This window comes from Lemur catta, chromosome 5 (genome assembly GCF_020740605.2).
Source record: "Lemur catta isolate mLemCat1 chromosome 5, mLemCat1.pri, whole genome shotgun sequence".
NCBI lineage: Eukaryota > Metazoa > Chordata > Mammalia > Primates > Lemuridae > Lemur > Lemur catta.
The window spans coordinates 77,549,383-77,574,821 of record NC_059132.1 but is presented as its reverse complement, the minus strand read 5'-3'; the positions used below and the strand labels follow the sequence as shown (position 1 = coordinate 77,574,821).

Below are 25,439 nucleotides of genomic sequence, written 5' to 3'. Positions count from 1 at the left end.
ATTAAATAAAATCCCATAAATCAGTCTTTTAAAATGTGTTTCTTTTTACTTTGCAGTAATAAATGTTTATAGAACCTTCTCTGGGCTATAACAGGAAAACACGACAAAGTAGTAGGAAAACTGGTGAGCATACCCAAGTCTCTCCAGTACAAAGTTAAACAAAAAAAGGCAAACAAATTTCAAACCCCTTCATCCCATTACTCCTCCCTAGTACTGCCTTGTCTCTTTATTGTTGTACTTGGAAGAACAGGTCTTATGGGCAGTGTTCATTTCCCTACATCATATTTATTCATATTTCTACAACTATCTGGCTTTTGTTTCTAGTATGTTACTGAAACCTCCTTATTAAATTCAATGACGCCTAAAAGTCAAAGCTCAAGAATCTTTTGGTTTTTGCTTGAATTCTCCATTCATTTGCATTTTCTTGTTCATAATCTTGACTCTCATAGATTCTTTGCTATCGCCAGATTGCCTTCTGCTTCTTCATGCATTCACTTGCTCATTTTTCATTCTATTCGGCAAATATGTATACAAGAGATATTCTGCTACGTGCAGGGCATTCTTATAGACACAGGGGCAGAGCTCCTGCTCTCATGGAGCTTACAGTCCAGAAAGAAAACTACTTCTGACATAGTTTTGAGTGTGGCATGTGGTACAAAGAGGTGAGGAGGCACATAGTACTTTAGGAGTGCATATCAGGGGTCTGAATCTAGTTCCATGAGAAGCATTTGTGCTGAGTCAGGTTAAGAGAGTTCCAGAAAGAACAATATGCTTGGAAGCCAAGACAGACCTAGGCATGTTCTAGGAACTGAAATAATTCCAGTGGAGCCAGGGGACGTGGTCAGGGAGAACAAGGTGATGCTGGTGAGGGATAAAACAGGCAGAAAAGGATTTTGCAGAGTTCTGTAAATCATGTCAAACAAGATAATATTCTATTCTAAGGGCAATCAACTACATGGCTAAGAAGCAAAAGAATAAATAAATTAGACTGCGTTTTTAAAAGATTATTTGGGATGTAGAATGAAAAATGGATCAGAGTGGGACAGATGGCAGATCTGGGTTGGGCAAAAATGGTGACCTGGGAATAAAACAAGTGGACCAAATGCAGAAGTATTTCAGAGAGAGAATCCACAGGCCTTAGCTACTGTATTGCACATAGTGGCTCAAGGAGAAGGAGGACACATTCCTCTGACTTTACTTCTCAATAACCACAGTCAGGAAAAAACTCTAGGGACCATGAAGAGCAATCAAAATTGTCCCTAATACATTTCCTATGACTTTGGTTATTTAATTATAACTAAGCCCAGACTCTGGGTTCTCAATGTTATATAATACCTTGTGGGAGTCGGGGTACTTCAACTCTCCTTGAAAAGCAATTTCTCTTCCTTGTTCAAAACCCCAGACACAGGAAAGCTGACTCCAATTTATATTACTGAGAAGAGCACCCACCTTCCCAACCGACTACATCTACATGCAAGTGTTAGCCGGCTCAGGATATTTTAAAGAAGAATGGAGGGTGTTTTTCTTAAATTTTTGTCACTAAAGAGCCCATACTGGCAATTCTCACAAAACAAAGAGATCAACTCTAAAGGCAATGGCAACCTCACATCCAATAACCAAATATACGAGGAGTCCCACCCTTGCTTGATAAAGCTATAGAACTGGACACAAATTATGTTTAATAAGCTATATTAAATTATTTATTAAAAATAAGATGAGTGTAATTCACAGTCTTTTAAAATTGCATTTATAAGGCAATTCTGTGACATCTTTGAAATAATAGCAAAATTCAGTATACTCTGTAGTAGCGAAATTTGAATACGTGTAATTAAACCTCTCCAAATTAAAGATCATTACCACTTAGGGTGCATCATGCAGGCCACGAGGAAATCAGATAAACTTTTCCATAATTTTTTCCTGAATTATATAAAATAATTTCTTGCAGCTGTTTCTATGATTCTCATCACAGTTACATTGCTAAACAGTTCCTTTAAAAGGTGTACTCATTTAAAAATATACTTGCTGAAAGTATACTAATTAGTATAAAATGAGTTAAGGAGGAAATGTAAGTCCCCTTTACTCTGTAGAAATCCATTTTGTTTTTATCTATTTTCAAATTAAGTACTGTGTATTTCTGTAATGTGAATAGGCTCAGACGCACCTGTCAAAAGGGGAACGATGTCAGGATAAAGTGGCAGTCATGCTGGAGCTCCTCCACCCCTCCATTCTTCCTCTTAGCTTAATCTGACTGTATACTCAGTCTTGGAAGTACTCATTGCACAATTTTCCTTTATTTTTCCCTCATCTCCACAACTCAGCAGGCTCAGAACTTTCTTATAGTCCTTTCCTATCAGCTACTTTTGCTTTTTTCCCCTTAAGTCAATTACTGTAGTGCAGTACTCATTAGAATTCAACCTACTTTTTAACTAAGCCATGCATTTTTTAGGATTATTATTGCTTTTGTTAGTGCTCATAAATGTCGAGTGGTTTCACCCCAACACATTTTCTTCCCATAAGTCCTTTTAATTTTAGTGCACAGTTTTGAAACATATGTGGTTTTCCAGGAACACATTGATAGTGTTACATCAGAAATGTCTCTGCTCTCATCAGTAGTTGATTTAAATTTGCAAGTAAGGTGAAAAGCTGACTTAACTACCTGGAAGACACATTCAATAAGATCACATTCTCTAAGACTGCACAGATTTGCTTACAATTTAGGTAAAATAACCTGGTGAAACTTTTTAAATAAAAACAAATCCTTGATTTATTAAACAGTTGGACTGATTGATAGATTTCTTTTAAGTGACATAATAAAACTAATGATTACATGACATCATAACTCCTCCATTTTCTCTTCTTTTAAATTTCGGTAAGGCAGGAGGGCCTGGAAGTAAACCCTCTACATTCTTGATGTCATATATATACATATAGACATACACACACACATATACTTGTATACATACACTTATTTTCCCCCTTATGTAATGGTGAGTTTTTAAGTGTCTGAGAAATATAAGTGTGTGTGTGTGTGTGTCTGTGTGTTTCATGCCAATGATTAGCATAGAGGGACTTCATCATTTGGAAGCATGGGTTCACATAAATGTAGGTGCCATGCCCAGTCGTGCCCTGAGGCAGTGGAGTTAGTATAGCAGTTAAGAGCTTAGGCTATAGAACCACGTGGTCTGTGTTCTCTTCCATTTCCTAGCTCTATGACATTAGCCAAATTCTTAACTGAACTTCACCTCAACTTTCTTCATCTGGAAAATAAGAGTACTAATAGCAACTATTTCATTAATGTGTTGTGAAATTAAACAAAGCAATAAATATAAAGCACTTAGAAAAGCACTGGCACCCAGTATTTGATGAATATATGTTGACTATCACAATTTATACTTAGTAGTAGAGTGACATTACACCAGCTTTTTAACTTCATGAGCTTCTGTTATCTCACCCACAAAATGGTAAAGTCATAATGAAACCGGTTGAATTAAGGATGGAGATAATATATGTAAAATCCCTGACCTTGTCTGGCTGTCATAGATCCATAATATAAAAAAAAAAGAAGAAAAAGAAAAAGAACCCAGTCTTGCATTCAAGTCTTAAGTCATTTGCGTTACCAAAGATATGATGCCTGTTCTACTAGATCTCTAGGCAAGTTCTTAAAATTGGGAAGAAATTATCAGTGTCTGCTTGATGACTTTAGAGCAGCCCTTATAAGAGATTTGAGTACATACAACGAAATGTAAATGCTCATCACATACTACAAGAGAATCATGCCAGCAGCAGTTACTAAATAAATGATTGTTAAATTTATTCTATCTTTTCAGAAAGATCCAGTAATGTTTCACACCTATGAAACCTTTTATTCTTCACTTATCAAAGTCATTTAAGGGAACTCTGGGGATAGCAAATGTCCAGTACCCTACAAATATAGAAAATAATCTCCACTTGAAGAATATTAATAAATACCAAAAAAGTTTTATCTAAGTTGTTGGCGTGGATACAGAGAGAAAGGAATGCTTATACACTGTTGGTAAGACTGAAAATTAGTACAACTTCTCTGGAAGTCAGTATGGCAATTCCTCAAAGAACTAAAAGTTGACCTACCATTTGTTCCAGCAATCCCTGTACTGGGTATTTAGCCAGAGGAAAAGAAATCATTATATTAAAAAGACACCTGCATTTGAATGTTTATTGCAGCACAATTCACAATTGCTAAGATGTGGAATTGACCCAAAAGCCCATCAATTCATGAGTGGATTAACAAAATGTGGTATATGTATACTGTGGAATACTACTCAGCCATGAAGAAAGATGACTTAATGCCTTTTGCAACAATTTGGATAGAACTGGAGACCATTATCCTAAGTGAGGTATCTAAAGAATGGAAAATCAGACACCATATGTGCTCACTCACTATTAAACAGCAACTAAGTGATGAGCACACATGTACATAAAGGGACGTAAAAGTTAACAGAAATCAACCAGGGGGAAGACGGATGGAGGGGATAGGCAAAAACCTACCTAACAGTTACAATGAGCGCTCTCTGGGTGATGGGCACACTTATAACTCTGACTCAAGCACTATAAAAGTAACCCATATAACCAAAAACATTTGTACCCCTGATATATTTTGAAATAAAAAAAGTAATGCTTTAAAAAAAGTTGTATCTAAGTCAATAGTTAGAGTTCCTTATATTGAATTACCAATTAATAGAGTTTACAACACATCACAGAGCAGAAAGATTCTATTTTGCATTTTATCTTATCTAATTCTATTAAATAATAATTGTATGTCAAATTCCTTTAATAAAATATTTAGAATATAAAAATAGAGAAACTATGCTGAATTTCAAACCTCTTTTCTACTCATTAAATCAAAACTGTTATATAAATCAAGCAAGCCTTACGCCACTGTAGTATATACTCTTTTCTATAAATCTACATTATTCCCAATGTGGAAATTTTAAAAACAAACCATCTTATAACAACCATGCTTAAATAAAAATTCTGTGGTATCTGATTTCCTTTTCCTAGAACGCTAGATTGAGAAATGATTAGTGTATGTTATATAAAGAATGTTCTCTCCAAACACTGCTTTTATAAACTAACTGTTCTCAACATTGATCTCTTTTGTCTACTTACTTTCTCAGTGTTTATTTATTTTGTAGAAATGTTTGGGCAGTGGGCAGGGAGAGGTGAGACACTAATTGACATTTTTTTTTAGGATATTTGCAGAATCTAGGTAAGTCACCACCCAGATTCCAATTAAAATAGAAATATAGGGCCCCTGACAAAAGAAAAGCAGCTACTGGGATTGACAGTCACATCTGTGGAGCACTTGAATTAATGTCTTGAACAATGGGGAGATATCAAGGCCATCTTATTCCTGATAGAAAGGAAGAAGTGACTTTATGAGCTCATTACTCATCCAGTGGTAGAGGAAAGTCAAATTGTTTGGCTCTAACTTGTCATATACTTGGAAAAAAGATTCTGGAATAAGAGATGCTAGTGATTCTCCCAGTTCTTCTAATCCAGCCCTTGGCACCTTTCCCAAGCTCCTTGAGAGAAAGGACCATAAACTAATGCAGCCAGAAAACTTAAGACTTTTACACCCTGCTGGAGATAGAACCTTACCCAACTTCATCAAGAACAAATTAATCAAGAAGTGTAGGCCTGGCCACAGAACAGCGAAGAAAAGAAAGAGAAAGGAGAACCAGAACAAATGTACTAACAACGGAGGCTCAGGCAGCGGAGGAGGGGCCGACGCTGGAGCAGGCTGGGAGGCTGAGACAGAGCTAAACTGCCACTGCGGAGGACACAGACACTCAGGAGCCTTGAAAGCAGGGTGGGCAAACTACGGTCTGTGGGCCAAACTCTATCCCGTTGCCTGTTTTTATCCAGCCCATGATCTAAGAACGGTCTTTACATCATTAAATGGTAACTAAAAATCAAAACAAAAATATTTCATGATACATGAACATTATGTAAGATTTAAATTTTTGTCCCCATAAACACAGTTTTACGGGAACACAGCCACACTCATTCATTTATGTATTGTCTGTGACTGCTGCATTCCTGCTACAACAGAGCAGTTGAGTAACTGCGACAGAAACCACATGGCCAGCAGAGCCTTAAACATCTACTATCTTGTCCTTTGTAAAATCAGTTGATTGATCTCTGCTTTAAAAGGATGCTCAGGACATCAGATGCATTATCTCATTTAATCTTTACAACATTCTTACAAGGTAGGATATATGGGGGGTGCGTGTGTGTATTTTAGTGTTTTTTTACCCAAGAATAATCTAAAACATAGATTATGTAACTTGCCCTTGGTCATAGCTACTGAGTAGCAGAAACAGGAAATGAACCCAGCTCACGCTCTGGAGTGGCCTTGAGAAACAAGGGGCTTTTTACACATCATTGTGATTGTGACTCAAGTGCCCCTATCAATCAATAGAATCTGGGAAAACAAAGACTAAATTTTATCTGCTAAATTAGAGTACAGTAGAAAATGGAAGGTCAGATTGTTGGACATGTCAGTTAAGAGAATGAAGCTGAGACATTCCCAAAATGCAGGTGCGAGAGATCCTCTCAGGCTCCCAGTGAATTCTAAGGGGACTCCTTTTGCAAACCTTCACTTTGAGCCTCTTTTGTATTATGATTCAGGTAAGAATCAGAAGGCAACTAGAAAGACTGTAGGTGTCTCTGCCACATTTAAAGGATCATTATGGCAAAGTAGAAGAAATTCTGGACAAGTATGTTTACTGGAGAATTTTTCTTTTATGATTGGTGGAGATGGGGGATGGAGGAAGAAGGCTAATATTTAATAAAAGGGCTAGATTAGAGTCCTGAAGACCAGGGGAAGATGTTTCTCTGGAGGTGACCTGGGGGCATGGACACTGAGTAATTAGGAACCAACGGGATGTCCAAGTCTTTTCGAGTTTTCAGATCACCAGCAAAGCTCTTTCTGATTCTTCAGACATAAAATGACCTTTTGTCACCAATACTGGGACACTTAGGCTGGAACTAGGCTAGCAAAAGACACACAACAAATTCCAACACAAATTCAATTCATTCTGAATTTTTATGTAATGGTTACTTTAGAAGAAATCATTAACAGAAATGGATTTTGGCTTCTGGACATGTACTTTGCAGGTATATATTTGGATACCCACAAATTCCAGGTTGAGAAAGGCTGAGTCCTTTCTCATTAAATCCAAAACCACAACCATATTCTTTTAATGCTTTCTTTCCTCTAACTGATTCAAAATAGGCAAAGTTAAAAGAAACCTTCCTGTTCGCAGTAAATCCCAAACAAGTTTTACTCTTCATTTCAGCATCTTACATAAATGTCAACATAAAGACACAGTCATTTTCAGAACATAAATTTGGAACTGACAACATGTTAGAGATTACTTACTGCAATCTCTTTCAATTGCAGGTGACAGAAGAGGAGTCCAGATTTTAGTGACTTGGCCCAAACCCCAATCTTGTGAAGTGTATAGGTGAGACAGGAACTCAGGCAGTTTGGCCACAACCCCAAAGCTCAGCCCAGTGGATCCTGATCAACTCTTCAACTGAAATGCAGAGAATCCCCCCTCTTTTTGTGCACCCTCAACCACTGCAAGGATCACTCTAAGAAATATTTACCACTTAGTTCTTTTAATTAAAGTTAAATACTCAGCCATCTTTTGAGTGTTACATAAATACTTCATCTTAGTCCCATTAGAAGGTAACATTTCACCTACACATCACACTAATATTAATACACACTATAGAATTGCTTCGGCTATCTGCAGTTTCTAAATTATTTCCCCAGACTCTTTTTCATAATTTTCTCATCACCTTTTGCACTTTCTTAAGAAGCTATCTTTAGTCCCTTTTCAATTCTCTAAACACATTTTCTAAATAACCTTCTTCATCCTGTCTTTGTCACTTAATGGAAAGTTAGGTATTTTCCAGCTTAATCAAACCAGCCATCGCAGATCACAATTTATCCAACTTTAGACCTCTGAAATTAAAAGAAGTACTGGCTCCAAGTCTCCTGGTATGAACACAGAAGAGGAAGGGGTATAGAAAGGGAGCCTAAACTGTTATTATCAAATTTATTGTCTTTTCCTTGGATCCTTAGTATGTGAAGACATAAACATACATGTGTAAATAATACACAATATGATGAGAAAAACTTTTTCAAAAATTTTTCTATATATTCTTCTTTTCTATTATTAGCTGTATAGTGATCTACATTTTTTGGAAGGGCCAAATCTCACTAGATATAGAAGTTTATGAATTTCTAAGGTCTGAGCTTGTCAAAGAAATCAACAATGTCCTGTGATTCTCCATTCTCCTTTTAACCTCACCGTGAAATCAGCTAAATGAAAAACCATCCACACTCCTATAGTTCATTGCCTTATCAGAAGCACTTAGCACAGTATCATGCATCATTGGGCATTCAATTAATATTAATCTAATGTTAATAAAATATATTGATATTGAGCTATTAACTATAAGCAATGTATAGTGCAAGACAAAGGCAAAAATAACCTCATAAAAACAGAATTTAAAAGGAAGCTAAATCAGAGCCTCTAGAATGTCTTGCTATTTAGGAACACGTTTTAAAATGAACTGTTAATAAATTTATTTGTAATTATTATTTGATCAAAATTTTCAGAGCTTCAGAAAAGAATAAAACTGTTCCTTTCTGTAATTTTCTTCAAAGTGTGCTATTGGTGGGATACCTATACATACATATATATACACATAAATATATTCCATATATACATACAAACATATATACACACACACACTAAATTTTCTTAAATGGCTATGATAAAAAATGGAGAATGTAGAGATAGAGGGTTAACAATGTCAATAAGAAATAGCACTTTTAAGCAGTGGCAGCAAAAAGATGATCAGAGGAGCCTTCTTGGAATGTGGCAAATTTGAGCTTATTTTTTCAAATGACTAGAGTTTGAAAGCTAAGACATTGGCAAGGGGCAGTCATAGAGAGAGAACAGCATAAGTGAATGTGAAGAATGCAGGAAATTGTGGGAAAGTGGCAGGAAAGGATGGGTACTAGAGATATGATAAAATTAAAGTTGGCATGATGTGGCAACTCACTAGACCTGAGGAACAGGCTGACACTGAGGTTTCAGGTTTTGTCTGGAATGATATGGTGCCATTAATAGAAAGAACTAACAAAAGTAGAGCACTAGGCCTGAGAAAAAGGATATTGAATTTTGTTTTGTATCATGGATCTTGAACTGCTAGCAGGGCATCTAGTTAGAGGTACATTTGTAAATTGGAGTCTTTACTGCAGGAATGCATTACAAATTAGAGATGAATTTGTGTTCCTCCACATAGAAAAAGCCATTCAAGTCAGGAGCTTAATTCAAAATGTTCAAGATCAAAGGGCTACATGTAGGGAAAGAAGATGGCCAATTAGCACTGTGGAGACTGCTCATGTTTAAGGATTGGAGAAGGATGTTACGACTAAGACAGAGAAGCAGAAACTAGAAAAGTATGATGAGAATGAATAAAAAAGAGGATAAATGTTCCAAAACAGTGAATGTTGCATGTCTGAAGAAGGTAAGGAGGGCTGATAAAATATCATTTGATTTTTAAAATACAAAGATACTTACGATTTTTAATAGAGAAATTCAATAAAAATAGCTTCACAGAAGTGGAAAGAGATAAGTAGCTATGGTGTGGAAATACTACACTGTAATTGAGTATAGATTACATTAAGACCAATGGATTGAGAAATAGCAAGTTTGAAAGAAGAACTTTGAGGATAGGAAATCTCTTTTTCCTTATTTACCTATATTAGTAGCTTTCTGTAACAAAGTTAGCTCAAACAAAGTCAAAGTAAGTATTTCATGGGGGTATTTTATGTGAATTTTTGACTTCATGAGGGGTCAGTGTTCCTAACCCCATGTTGTTCAAGGGTCAACTATATAGAGAGATACAGAATAACCAAATAAACATTGAAAAAGAAACAAAACACTGAAGGACTTATGTACCTGATTTAAAACTGGGTATGCTCCAAGGATGAACATGGGTATGTTCATCCTTGATGAAGTGGTGGAATTTGACAGAATCTCCCACAGGGGAGAAATTAGTTAAATGTTTATCAAATGTTGAACCACAGCATGTGGCTAGCATGACAGATTAGAACACTGAGGAGCTCCACCTACATGCCATTTCCTTTCTACTGGCCTTCATCAAGCACAGCACACTGCCAGGTGCTGGAGGCAAGGTATGAGAGGTGAGAGTTCCTCTTTGTGGTGTGTGGGCTTTCCTCAAGTGCAAGACAGTGGCTTGCTAAAGGCTATGAACCAAGCGAAAGAGCTGAGAAAAAGAGCCCTGAGGTATTCAAAGCCTCCAACAAGTAGAAGGCTGTGCTGCTAGAAGCTGTGGCAAGAAAGTAGGACAAAGAAAGGTCTTTCAATGCACAGAATGCTAGGAGAGCAAAGGGAAATCCCCAGAGACCCCAAAAGCTGGCTGCTGGGACTCTGTGGTAGTGAGAAATACAAATATGTCAGATGTATCAGATCTCAAACTCTGTTAAAAAGAAAGCCCTAATTCTGCCCACAAAACATTTGAAGCCAGTGGTGAACTGGTTCAAAGTAGGGCTGCAACAAAGCTCAGATCCAGATTAACTACTAGACTCAGCCCTTCTGACTTGCTGCCTGATGTGTATATACACATACAGCCTGATATATAACACACAAAGAAGGAAAAAAAAATATATATATATATATAATATATATATATATATATATATATATATATATATACCCAGGGTCAAGAGAAGAAACAGTTAATAGAAACAGACCAAGAAATTGCCCAGATATTGCTGTTATCAGAGAGTCAATTGCAGCAGAAGAAATATTTGAATAGGTAATGACTAGGAATTTTCTGTATTTGATGACAGCATCAAGTCACAAATCCAAGAAGGTTAGTAAAGCCCACACATGATAAATGCAAAGAAAACCACACCTAGACAAATTGTAATCCAATTTCTGAAATTCAAAGATAAAAAAATTTTTTCACACTTTAAATTTTTCAAACTTTAAAAACAGCCAGAGGAAAAAAGAAGGACCATAATGAAGATAGGAAAAATGATAAGATTAATTCTAATCAAAGCAATTTAATGTGTGAAGGAAAACAAAACAAAACCTGTCTACCTTAAATTCTACATCCAACAAAAGATACTTCAAGAGTGAATATGAAATACAAACAAATTTCTTAAACATTTCAATTGTGTTAGCATTAGACAAGGCAAAATTAAAGAATTACTTTTTTATTTTAATTTGACTAAATTTCTATTAAAATTTTCTCCAATATATTAATTTTTTTCTATTGCATTTGATTTATTTGGAAGTTCACAGATCCTTGAAACCTAACTCTGAAAGTTATATGCTATAGAGTCTGATTAAAACATGGTATGAATGAATGCTATTGTCCACATGCAAAACTTGCAAATACTCTGATATTGTGTGCTTTTTTCACTTTCATTCCCTCACAGGTCACAGTGCAGTTTTCCAGAGGCTACATGACATGTGATGACGTTATCATTCTAATGGAATTTATGTTTGTACAAAATTTTCTAAATTAGTAGGCTTAGGCTATAAATTCACATTTTCAGAGATTAATGCAGTTTGTTCTCAGAACTTCCATTTTGTTTTTCCTAGCTATCATTTTACTTGCTATAATTCCTATAATCTCATTTCTTTATAATAATTCATTATTTTGAAATCCTAAAGTTTTTCCTGAGCTTACATGTAAAGACAAAAAGTAACTACACTTTGCTGTTTTGTTTTGCAGTACTATCAAATTGTTTTAACTTTTCTAAATTTTAAAAATTTCACTTAAACTGTTAATTTAGAATTTAATGTTTATTCTAATTTAAAGGAAAATCTGCTTATATTTTTCTTATATTTAAGGATAGATTCTCAGCTTAAAGAAAGGACACTAGGAGACTTTCTCAACGCACAGGTGCACTACCTAAACCTTCCATGGTGCGTCCTTGTGGCTTACCAATACTTCCTGACAAGATGAGTGGTGATATTCAGGAAGGTTACCTTTTTATACCGTATAAGAAAGTCTACCACCATTTGGAAAATCTGTAAATCTGAATGCACCAATATTTTCCAAATGACCATGATGTTACATGATCTGATGAACAAAATTATATATGCATAAAGGATTGATTCCTAAGCATTCTTCAAGAACCTTTCTTTATAATGATTCTTCCTGCTCTTCCCTTAGTATCTTTCATCAACCTATCTGACCATTCATTCAGTCATTCATTCTTATATTGCAAAAGTATTTATTAAGTATGTATTACTGCATTCTAAAGGATGGGGTTTCTAGGATTAGAAACAAAAATAAACAAATAAAAACAAGTCAACTTGAGACTTTTAAGGAGTGTTTTAAGCAAAGGTTAAGGGTGAACAGACTAAAAACCACACAAATTCAGTTCAGTGTGATGTCATGACCTTTGGGAGGTGATTAGGTCATGAAGGTAGAGCCCTCATGGATGACATTAGTGCATTTATGAAAGAAACCCCAGAGAAATCCCTTTGCCCTTTCACCACATGAGGACACAGAGAGAAGCTGGCCTTATGTTCATCTACAAGGAAGCAGGCCTTCGCCAGACACAGAATCTGCCAGCACTTTGACCTCGGACTTCCCAGTCTCCAGAACCATGAGGAATAAATTTCTGTTGTTTATAAGCCACAAAGTGTACAGTAATTTTTTTTATAACAGCCTGAATGAACACAAGATAAGTATGCCAAATAATATCCTCGTTAAGTGTAGAAAGGCATATCAAACTTTGAATAGTTTGAATTGATTATGAAAGTGTAACTAAAAGCAATGCATATGCCATACACCCCTTCCTCAAAACTCAAAATAACATAACATGGCTCCACATTACCTAATAAAACAAAGACTCAGTCTGACATCCTGGATTTATTGTAATCTAACCCCTCTTTATCTTAAAACATTAAAAAAAAATTCCCCAATATATTCTCATTGCTCCAACAGGCTCATATCATAGAACACATTTTTACTGAGTGCTTATGAGCCATTAAGCACTTCTGTTAGGTGTTTGTGCATAGAATGGAGAACTAAACAGAAATGGTACCTCCTTTTACAGAGTATCAGTCTAATGGGGAAAACAGATGATTCAGCAAGCAATTACAATATAGCATAATAGGGTAGCGGAAGCACAGGGTGTTGCAGGAAAATATAACCACACACTCAGCTCAGGCTTGGAAGATCAGGGAAAGTTTCTGAGAAGTAGGACTTAGTTTGAGATCTAAAGGATGAATAGGTGTGCACCTTGCAAAGATTGAGCAAGAGGAAAGGGAAAGCTGGAAATGGAGGGAGGAGGAGTGGTGTTCTGCACCAACTTTTGAGTATTTCAAACTGGAGGCTTGGGAAGGCAGAGTGTTGCCCTTTCTGCCATACCCCGGGTACACACACACACACACACACACACACACACACCCTGCTCCCTGCAGCAACTTTCCTTTCCTCTGCCTAGAATACTCTCCCTGCTATTCTCTATATTTAAATCCTACAGGTCCTGTAAAGTCCAACATCCTGATCTTGTTTTAAAATCTCAGCTAAGTCCTAGATCTTCTCTGGAAAGTCTTACTCAATATTTCCATCCTGCAGAACTCTCTCCCTTCTCCCAAGCTTAAAACTGTTCCACAAATATTAAGCTCATTGTTAAGTGCTGCCATGTATAATTCTGACACTATTTCTTGGTTTTGTTCTCTCCACGCTCAGACTTCAAATGTCTCATGTCAGGGACAGTGTCATAAACTTTGCTTGTATCTCCCTTGGTGACAAGTATAATCCATAATAAACTTTATTGAGAGAAGTACAAAATAGTAGCTGAACCTCTAAGACTGGCATAAAATATAAAACATAAAATAAGCTGAAGCTTTCAAAATTACAAAATCAAAAAAATGCCCTTTTTATTCTTGCTATGATTGCCAGACAAAGCGGTCATGATGGCATTTTTATTAGATATAGGAAGAGAATATACTGGCTGCCGGCAAATGAAGAAATTCAAATGATAGTACATGATCAGACAGGCAAACTACTCTATTCTTGTTTTGCTTCATCTCTGTTCCTCAAGAAAATAATATGCATACTGATAAAAGTAGGGCAAAAATGAAAATAATACATTTAAGGCCAAAGACAGAGGATGAAATTAAATACTCAAAATGAGTTTAAATCCATTAAGTTGGAGGAATTATGCTATATAATACTTAAAGTATTTGAGAACAAAATAAGGGAATTGTTAAAATCATATTTAAAAATATGATGCTGAAGAGAAGGGTTGACCGAGAATAAGGAATCCAGCCACTGCTTCAATTTTCAAAATAAAGAAGGTGAATTCCACCAACTCTAGCCTAGAGAGCTTGACATTAATTCCAGGCACTCTTCCAAAGAGATGCTTAAAAATTTGGTATGTGAGCACTCAAAATGTGAAGTGTTATCTACAAGCCAATGAGAGGTCACAGGAACACATCATTATAAACTAACTTGTGTGTTATTTCCTTTTGTTTTTAATAGGGTTACTAATATCTACTCTGCAGAAAGTGGAAATACAGGTCAGCAAGGAATTTGATGAAGTCTGTCACAGTATACTCTTAGGCCACACAAGGAATGTAAACTCCAAAGAAAGAAAGTTATTTGACTTTGAACAGCCTTATAAAAATGACTGACTTACGGACTAATGTAAAGCAGGAGTCTAACTTAAAGGAATGTGTCTAAGATCATGCCAAATGTAGTTCCAGTGCAGCAATTTAGATGGTCACTTGGATGAAGGTATTAATTATATCCTAATCAATTCCCCTAAATTGGGGAAAATGGCTAATCTGTATTATGGAATCAAAATCTAAAAAGACCTTGACCTTCTGGAGCAATAGGCTAACTAAAGGTAAAGATTAAACTTAATTGCAATAAGTAGTTTTAAAAGTCCCAAGTCAAGTGGCCAAACATAAAATTGGGGAGAAGAAGCATATTTGCAGAAGAATATCCAAAAGAAATACATAATTAAACAATGTGGTATAAGTGCAAACAAAAAGAGGTAGATTAGATCTTAGGTTGATTTACCGTATGGTTTCCAGAGGAGATAACCCAATAGAACTGATGATATTAGGGCAGTGCTCTGTGTTGGGCTCTGGGAAACACACTTTAAGAAAAACAGGTACGCAAGAAGAAAATCCCTATTGATAATGAGACTCTCACCACATGCCAAATATGCGTGGGTTGAAGGAACTGAGTATTATCCTTGAAACTGCAAGAGTCGTTATAGGTAAAAGCATTTTGTATAAGTACTTTAAGAGGTTAAAATAAGGATATGAATATTATTGAGACAAATAGTATAGTTCGATATAAGAAAAGAGTCCTTACGCTCAGAAATGGTCAAATAAAGAAATGCCTACTATATGCAAGGTGAGTATTGACAAATAATTTGCCAAAATTGACCTTAATATTCTCTGTGAGTTAGGAAACACAATCATCCACTAAGAATGAACAGTGGGGATAATCTGAGTGGATTAGAAAACTGGGAAAAATTCAGAATATGTATTATGGAGAATTTGGTACGGAATTAACCACGAAAGAATAAAATAATGTCATAGTACCATTAGGCATACCCTAAGCTGAAGTTGGAGTGAACCAATCTGTAGTTGACCACAAGATACAGTTCTATCACTTTGTCCAGCTAAATCCACAGCAAGGAAGGTGAAATAGCCATTAAAAGTGAAGACAAAATTGGACAGGCAGGTTATGATAGGTCTAGTGGCAAGAGATTTGAGGATTAGAGCAGAGTTGAAATTGCTGGTGAAAGAAATAACAGTTTACAAGCGTTTCTGAAACTATATAAGAAAAGAGCACAGAAGGGTCTCTATATAACCAACACTATAGCTCCGTGTGAGGTCATCATAAATCAAATAACCTATTGCATCAAGGTACAAAAAAAAGCCTTAATTCAAAAATAACAAAAACGAACATTAAGCTCACTAGACACCTACTATGTGTCAAGTACTGTGAATTCAACAATGGAAATCCTGAGGGAGATTTGGGTTTGGTAGGAAAGGCAGACATTTGAACAGGTACTTTCACGATGTAATGTGGCATAGCAAAAGCAGATATGGCAATAGGTTGTACCTAGAAAAAAATTTCAGGATTAAGCAGTGGGTCTGCCCCATTTCCTTTTTCCAGGGCGTTCACTCCCAAAGCCATTGTCCAGTGTTGACTTCCTTAATTCTTACTATGGGGAGATGGAAGAGTTGATACGTGACTTAACTAATTTGAGTTGGCTTCAGTTTTATAAAAGGGAAGTTCTATTTTAATAAAAGATTATTAATGGCCAGAAAGCATGCCAGGTAAGAGAAGTTAATAAGCACAAGCAGTGAGGCACATTTTTGTGACAAGAGAGACCATACCTCAAAGTCTCTCAAGTATTATAATGTAGTCATTCTCTCTGAAGGCAAAGCTAGCCCTAAAGCCCTTCACGCTTCCCAAATAATTCTGTTGATACTCTATAACCCCCCCAAAATATAGGAAGACAAAGCCTGTTGGTCTCAACCCAAGGGAGAAGAAAAAGTATAAAATAGGTAAGACCTTTCAAAATGTTCTAAAAGAAAATAAAAGAAGCAGATATGATTCGGGAGAGCCAATAAATTACTAGCTATTTATTATTACTAGTAATTTATTACAACTAGTTTATGGCCAACTGAATTGGTTCAACAAAAGAACTAAAAATTGCCAAAAGCTCTTCTTTTATCACAATGAAATGGACACAGCCGAAGAAACCATTACAGAATAAATCCAGATGGTCTAGAGATGAAAATCATTATAATTATTAATACTTTAGAAAGAAAAATATTTCTGTTTACAAATGTGCAGAAAAGTAATAAATAGAAATGTTTAAGAAAACTTACCTGGGTATTTCTCATTAACTTGCATAAACATCAGTACCATAACATTGAATATACCAGCAATGAAAGAAAAGCTAAGTGACTTCTTAGAGAATCTGACATATACAAAGTTGTTCTAAATAATCACTTTCTCCAAATTTTTTTCTCATCATTAACATACTTTTTGACTTGTTTTATCAAAATACTGTCTTACTTTCCATTTTCCCTTACTTATGGATATTCATTATTACAGCTAATTTGATAATTATTTCTGAAAAAGGATTAAGTTTTGGGGGGGGTACATATCATGCCCTTTTAAACTAATGTGTAAAAAAATAAATATTCTCTTCACCCCAGACTCATTAATTGTTAGCAAATGTAAATATAGGATTTAATTTCCCTTGTATGATGTCTGAAAAAATCTAAAGTTATACAATATCTTAATGTGTCAATAAAAGTGATGTTAGCTAAAAATTTAAATTTTTTTAATTTTGTTTGAAAAATGTCTATGACAAAATTCTTAAAATTTAGTCACAATATTTTATTGATGATTCATAATAAATATAATTTAATTTTAATGCTATCATTTACGTTTAGTGAAATATAATATTAACTAAAACAGCTTATCAAAATGCTTATAAATACTAAGTGTTGTGAAGTTTTCCACATTTCTTTTACCTTTGATTTTGCCATATATAAATAAAATAACTTTTTATATTCTTCTTCATTCTCTGAATGACAGAAGACTATCTTAAACATGCTATTTTATATTTGAACGCCTATAAACAGGGCCTGTGAGGGGCTATTAATATTTTGTACACTATGAAACACCATACGAAGCATAAGTACTTTACATTTCGGTTAGATTTCAAAGACAAAAAAAATTTATTTTCTGTCGTGTACTAGAAAGAGATCTTACAGAACATGAAGAAATGGCAGGTACTCATCTGTTCATTATAAATTTTTACTAAATAAACTTCACAGTCCTGTTTCCTGACTGACGCGTTTAAAAACATACAAATGGTCTATTTTATATGAAATGTTTATTGCAACACTATTTAATTATTCTAGAGTTTTTCCCTACTACTCTGTATCTGCAGGCTTTATTTAGTGAGTCTGTGGTTTCGACAAGAAAAAGTGCGGCTTACATGTTTCAACTCCTTGGTTCTTATTTTTCTATTAGTCACAGATCCCTTTGGATATCTGAGGGTGCTACTATCTCGATAAAAATGCAGCAACTCAAATGCTTGAGTGCAATTTTACAGCCCTCATGATCCCTTGAAGCAGATTCACAAATCCAGTTGTTTCATGACTGAACAAAGCATAGACTATACATACAACCTCCACTGAAGGCATAATAAAGCTTAGATGACTTTTAATTAAGTTTTGCTTTGCAATTCTAGACATTTTTATTGTTGTTATATTGTTGGTATCATAACAAGTGTTGATTTTTACCATTCCAAATACAGTACCTGAAATGATCACTGCTGAAGAAAAACATATAGCTATTTTAGGAAAAGCAATTACTTCTACACTATGAACCAAGACATAAAAATCTATATCTATCATCAAGTACTTCAATGTTTACCTATATGCAACAGGAAAGTTAGCATGTTCCTACCAAGATCAGTGCTGGTAAGTAGGTAGATATTTAATGAAATCACCATTGGAGGACTTAATTTCTGATGTGTTATAAGTGAAGTTGAAATGAAAAAAAAAATCGTCCTACTTAAAACCCAGCGGGGTTTCAATATATTGGAAATCAAGGTGTCTTCACCCAGTCACCTAAGTGAGACATACAATCTTCTGGTTTATTTCAGAAGATGTAAACTGTTTATAAAGTACAAAATGAAGGAATAACCACGTGAAAACCGGTCAGTAAAAGAAAGACTCACGAAATCCACAATCTGGATCACATGACCACATTGCAACGCAGCCCCTCACACAAATGTCACTCTAGGGCAGCTCAGCCCGCAGGCTAGCAGCTGCCCACGCAGAGGCGCAGAGACCGTGGTGACCCCCTGGTCACTGTTTTTCAAAGAGCCTCAGTCGTAATGAAAACAGAAATGAGACTGCTGGGCAGCAGTACACACTCGCACACACACCACGCACACACCACGCGGAGCCCCTGAGCAGCCCGCTGGAAGTTTGCTTTCTCCGGGCAATCCGGCCACCGCAGCGTTTGCTCTGCAGGAAGACGTGTCGCTTACCCGCGCAGCAGCCGCCCGATGAAGTTGCCGCGAAGCGGGGGCGCGGCCCCCAGCCCGGCTGCCTCTAGGGCCCGGGCATCCCCTGGGTGCTCCGGCTCGGCCGCCGGTGCGGGGAGGCCGCGGCGCTGCGCGGGGCTGGCGGGCTCCGAGGCCCCGCGCCCCGGTCGTGGGAGAGCAGCGCCCCGGCGCCCACCCGCGTCAGCGCTCCTCCCCCGGGCCCCGAGCCGGGCCCCCGGGCGTCGTCTCCTTTGCTCGCTCGCTCCTCCCCAGCGTGGGAACCCGGCGCCGGCTTCCCAGGGCTGGGCAGCTGGGAGCGCACGGAAGGCTCCCCCGGGAGGGGAAGGAGGACGAGTCCGGGCGGGGGTCCCGGGAGGGGGGCCGCCTCTCTGGAGAGCCCCCGCGGCGCCCACTTACTTGGTGGCTTCCCACACCTCGGGGCAACGTTTCTGGGTCTCCTGCAGCTCCAGGGCGCGCCTCGCAGATCCGCACTGCGAACGGAGAAAGGGAGAGGGCGTCAGGGGCGGGAGGCGGTGGGGAGAGGCGACCCTGCAGGGGCACCTGTCGGTCCCCGCGCGAGTGCACCCACGGCACACGCGGCCGCGGCGCTGACACTGGGCTGGCTTCGCTCTACCTGCTCAACAGGCTGGGCGGGACGCGACGTGCCTCGCAAACGCGATTGCCAGCGCTGCTCGCGGACAATCAGTCCTCGCCTTTGTCTCTCCCGGGGTCTCTCGGTATCTCTCTCTTCGGTCACCCCCAAAGGATGCCTTGCAGTTCTTGTGCCCACAGCATTCGGCTTTCCAGACCTCTCCCCGCCTCTTCCCCTTCTCTGCACTCAAAGACTAAAAAAGAAAGTAGCGGCCAAAACGCACCATGGTGAGGTCAGGGCAGGGCCCGAGCCCCCCCTGCTGCTCGCGGCGCTCCCTCCCCACAGGTGTCCTTGTCCCCGGGCCGCTCTCCCTGCCGAGGGCTGCTCTAGCGCGGGGAAAGTGTAGGGGAACTCTGCATTGAAACCTGCTGGTGGAAAACTGCCTCTATGCCGAGTCCCACCCACTAAGCTCAGACTAGGGCAGGGGAACAGAGCCCTGCTTTCCGCAGCCACCCAATCGCCATCCTGGAAATTACTATGTGCAGACAGAGACCGAGGGGAAGGGGACAACGAAGAAGAAAGGAAAAAGAGGGAGGGGACTGTGGCAAAATTTGATCCACTTAAAAATAAAAACAAAAACTCATCTTCTCCACTATGCACTAGTCTGGAAAAATTGTATTTTTCCGCAGTCAAAAACTCCAACATTTCCGCTGGGAAGTTGACATCTGCACGGATGGTTTTTTTGTCCTGATTTTCATGTTTGAAGCTAATCTCTGCAGATGCACTTCTGTGGCTGAAGAGATTTTCTTTTAAGTAAGGTCCGGCTTCTGCTTGGTTCAGTACATTTAGTTCTATTGTGTATGTGTGTGTTCTGGTGTTAACGTTTTTAGTTGCCTTTCTGACTTTTAAAAAAAATCCTGTCATGTTTTCCATTGTTCATTCACAATTAGTCATGATCTTTATGTGATCCCTCTTCAAACCCAGGAACGTTGAGACAAATTGTTCATGGTTATATCCCCCTAAAAATGCTTACCAAACCCATCATCTCATCTGGTCCCATTTAGTCTCATAGCATTTGCAAACTTTCCCCCAGCCTTGCCTACTACTGTGCTTGCCTCATAGCAAACATTAATCAGAATCAGAAAAAAAAATGCATTGAAATAGTCAGGAGAGTCAGTAATATAAATACAGTAGCCACAGAAACTTTTGTTTTAGCATCAGGCACAAGATCAGAGCTGCCAGGTTGCAGTTTTTTGTTTTTTCTGCCATCTCAGAAGCTTCTCTTCTTCTAATCCATGATACCGTCTTATATCTGTAGGGCATTTATATTTAGAGGACTTAGAGCTTAAGATCTAGAAAGAAAAATTTAAAAAAATACACAGTAACTCCTAAGTAAAAGGGGGGAGGGAATCATACTTTGTTTTAAAGTAAATGATATGACTCTTCAGAGAAAAAAGAGATACCTTTTGACAGGGAAAATACTTCATAAAGGAACAGCATTTTAGCTAGGTATTAAACGATTGGTCCTATTTGGAAAAAAGATGAAATAGAGGAAAGTTTGTTTTGCTTTGTTTTGTTTCTGACAGAGGAAAACTTGTGAGCAAACACATAGGGGTGAGAAAGCATGGCACCAGTATTCGAGAAACAAGGAGTGGTACCATCTGCTACAAAAGAAAAGTACATAAAGAAAAATATAGAAAGATATGATGGAAACACAGATTGGGGCCAGATGCCCTAGTTTGCCTGTCCTCTACTTGTCACGAGTTCTAGCCTTTTATAAAGACTTTTTTGCTGTTGTTGCCTTCCCCTACTGACACTACCATTCTCAATATTCCTTTCCTTCTGGAACATGACTTGTTTAACACATTCATTTCTGCCTTTACCATCCTCAAAGTTCATAGCACACCAAATTCCTTGATATATACTACGTTTAACACTAGTAATTTCTGCCAGGAGCTACTTAGTTTTACCAAGGTAAGCTCTCAACTGGAGAGTGTCTTACCTCCTTCCCCCTTCTCCCATCCTTTGTATCAGGCAATGGGGTAGGTGGAGGAAGCAACCACTCTAAGTATAAGGGTGGCTGGAACTACCAAAAGATGATTGCAAAAGACATTCTCTAAGCTGGATGTTTGATGTGCCCTACAAAAGTACTAAGTGTTCCTTGATGTTAGGAAAGTCTAATTGTTGCAGCCTAATTGCCTAGCAATGAACATGGTTCATAACAGGGATTCAGTAAAATGACTGAATAGATAAATGAATACCTGAACACTTTATCGTCTTCCAGGTTCATTCTTCTATCTTATAGTTGACTTGTAGGTTAAAACTTACTTGCCTCCATTTTATTAAGAATAGGATAGTTATCATGACAATTTAATAAAAATGTTAACAAAGACTCTTATTTAGTGGAAAGCAATCCTCCCTAGTGTTGTTGGCTCGCTCTGGCAGAAAAGCTCAGAGTATTTGTGTTTCTCCTCAAGATCCTTTGCTTTTCTTGTACTCACAATTGAGAGCAGTACAGAAGCATTCCACTGTATATTATTTTCATACTTGAAAATGAAGTGACAATGGCAACCAGAGATATATGATCTAAATCCTTACTACTCAGGGTGTGGTCTGTGTATTAGCAGTATCTGTATAACTTCCAATCTTGTTAGACATAAAGAATCTCATGCCCCACCCCAAACCAACTGAATCAGAATATTCATTTAGCAAATCTTCACATGATTCCCAAGTTTATTAAAGTTTATAAAGCACCATTCTAAAATCAATTCATTAAGTATGCTGAGCCCCCAAACAGGTTTTCTGAATCTTTCTAAATCCAGGAATTTTTAGAACTAGAAGCTTTATTTTTCTGGGTTACTATTGCCATGTCAGTTCAAATAAAGTAACAGGACTAATAGGTTCACCTCTTCTGACTTCATGGACCTTAAAAAATTCATAAACCAAAAGGAATAGAGAGAGAGAGAGAGAGAGAGAGAGAGAGAGAGAGAAACAACAAGAATGTAAAAATGAGAGAAGCATTTGTGTGTGTGTGTGTGTGTGTGTGTGTGCAATGTCAGAGGAAGAACTTCTCTTTATTTTAGCAAACAATCAAACCACTAATTGTACTATTGACCAAATAGCCTGTCAAACATAAGAAAAACAAGATAAACTTCTACCTCTTCATTGCTTGATTTCCTCCTCTTCTTCTTAGTATTATTTATTTTCTATTTGTTTTAACACACCTGGTTAGATAAATTTTACACTGGTAACTTATGATAATTATAACCATGGTAGTACTCCAAGTTGTCTCTTTAGGAATGTGTAGTTTTTTTTAAGAACAACAGATGGTATGAGGTTGGAGTCCATAAATTTCTAGTCCTGGTATAGGCATTCATGAAGTAGTCTGAATTTGAAAAGAATCTGATGGTGACAGAGATGAAATAGAGGGGTAGGCAGAGTATTGGCCCTCCCAAGGATAGCCACATGTTAATCCTCAGAACCCGTGAATATTCTTTATTACACGGTAAGGGGGGATTAAGGACGCAGATGGAATTAGGGTTGCTAATCAGTTAATCTTGAGATGGAGAGATTATTTCAGATTATCTGTGTGACCTCAATGTGGTCATAAGTGTTCTTATAAAAGAAAGAAAGAGGCAAGGAGTCAGTGTCAGGGTCAGAGTCAGAGTGATGCAATGTGAGAAAGACTTGACCAGCAATTGCTGGCTTTGAAGATGGAAAGGGCTTTAGCCAAGGAATGTGTGCAGTCTCTAGAAACTAGATAAGGCTAGAAAATTATTCTCCCTTAGGCTCTCCAGAAAAGAAGGCAGCCCTGCCGTCACTTTACTTTTGGAAGAGCTCCAGAGAGATTCATTTTAAACTTCTGACTTCCACAAATGTAAGATGATAAATTTGTGTTGTTTTAAGCATTAAGGTTGGGTTAAGTTGTTACAGCAGCAATAAGAAACTATAGAGATTTTGATACTGAGAAGTGAGCACTGCTGTGCAAATGCCTGAAAACGTGAAAGAGCCTTTGGGCTTGGGCAATGATAGAGGCTGGAAGTATTTTGTGGAGCCAGCATTTAAAAAGCCTAGATTTCCTTGATCACGCTGTTAATAAAAATGTAGTTGTTAACTCTGCTAGTGAGACCTCAGAAGGAAGTAAGGAGCATGGTAGAGAAAGCCTATAGCATCTTTGGGAATATATAAATCATCATGAACAGACTGCTGGTACAAATATGGACTTTAAAAGTACTGTTGGCCAGGACTTAGATGGAAATGAGGAAAGTGTTATTGGAAAGTGGAAGAAACGATATTCATAGTGCATAGTGGCAGAGAGCTTAGCTGAATTATGTCTCATAGATAGGTGGAAATAATGATCTTGTATATTTAGCTGAGAAGATTTTTAAGCAAAGTGGTAAAGGTGTGGTCTAGTTTTTTTTTCTTGCTATTTATTATAAAATGTGAGAGAAACAGATTGATTGAAGGAAGAACTATTAAGCAAAAAAGAAGCAAGACTTGATTATTTGGAAAATCCTCAGCCTATCCAGATTGCAAAGGATGCTACATCCTCCTTTGTCCTGGTGAGCGTAATGTCTTTGTACTTTGGCAGGACTCAAAGTTTTTTATCAATTCTCATATTTGAAGAATCTGCTAAATGTTTTGATACAAGAGCTCTCTATATTTTAATCTAAGTTAAAATAATAATTATATTGATTTTTTTAGTTGCCAATATTTAGTCTAGGCACTGCTATTCCACAAATAGTATTAATATGTACTTTAAAAGGAAATAAAAATGGTATCCTGAAGGTCCGAACATATTTAAAGCTGTTTAAAAATACTACCCCAAAGGGATAACTTACAATTTCATTGACTTTGGGAAATTGAAAAAAATATAGGATGGATACAGTGGCATATAAAGAATAAGATGAATGGGTTAGTGGCCACTGCAAAATAAATGTCTGTGAAACATGTCAAAGATATTTTTTGAGTGTAACTCAAAATATTTCAGCACAAGATATCTCATGCAAGTAAGATCTGACCAGTTTTAAAAGAATGGGTCAGCCAAACAAAGATAATTTCTGTAAAATAAATAGAACAAAGTGGCACATGCCTGTAGTCCCAGCTACTGGGGAGGCTGAGACAAGAGGATTGCTTGAGGCCAGGAGTTTGAGGCCACAGTGCACTGTGATTGTGGCTATGAATAGCCACTACACTCCAGCCTAAGCAACATATCGGGAGATCCCATTTCTAAAAAAAGAAAAAAGTCCATAGAAAGATAGTTACAGTTAAGCTCTCATTCTAAGTTGGTTCACAAACACTTAGTTTTCCATATTGTTTTTTTCTTCTTTCACTTAGTTTCTGTCTTCTAGCCCCACTTTTTATAAGATTTCTGGGATTTCCAAAATAATTGGCCATTTAAAAATAGATTCTATGTTTTATGAGTCTTTGACATCACTATTTTTAAATAGAAAACTAATGCCACCTGCCAACAAAAAACTTATCAAAAGAAAGACCAATGAGTTATTTGCTGTGGTTCTAACAATTTAAGTGTCAAGAGAGAAACATAATATTAAATAGTTAACATTATTGGATGTTTATTATGTGCCTGGCACTGTTATAAGCACTTTATATGCATTGCATAATTTGTTTCCTCTAAAATCCCTTAGAGGTAAGTACTATTATTATATCAGCTTTACAAATGAG

General features: G+C 37.3%; 1 protein-coding gene across 3 annotated transcripts in view; it reads right to left on the bottom strand.

The window, feature by feature from the left end:
• The window catches only part of GUCY1A1 (guanylate cyclase 1 soluble subunit alpha 1), a 54,073-nt gene extending 33,851 nt beyond the window's left edge, over nucleotides 1–20,222 (bottom strand). The window contains exons 1-2 of one of the 3 annotated variants that reach the window (XM_045552156.1): nucleotides 19,797–20,222; nucleotides 19,580–19,653 (exon numbers count right to left, since the gene is read on the bottom strand). The gene's annotated coding sequence lies outside the window, so the exon portion shown is untranslated. Of the gene's footprint in view, nucleotides 1–19,165; nucleotides 19,373–19,579; nucleotides 19,654–19,796 lie in introns of those variants that run through there. The other 2 variants (XM_045552158.1, XM_045552159.1) reach the window with 2 other exon arrangements.
• Between the last annotated feature and the right edge of the window lie 5,217 nt (nucleotides 20,223–25,439).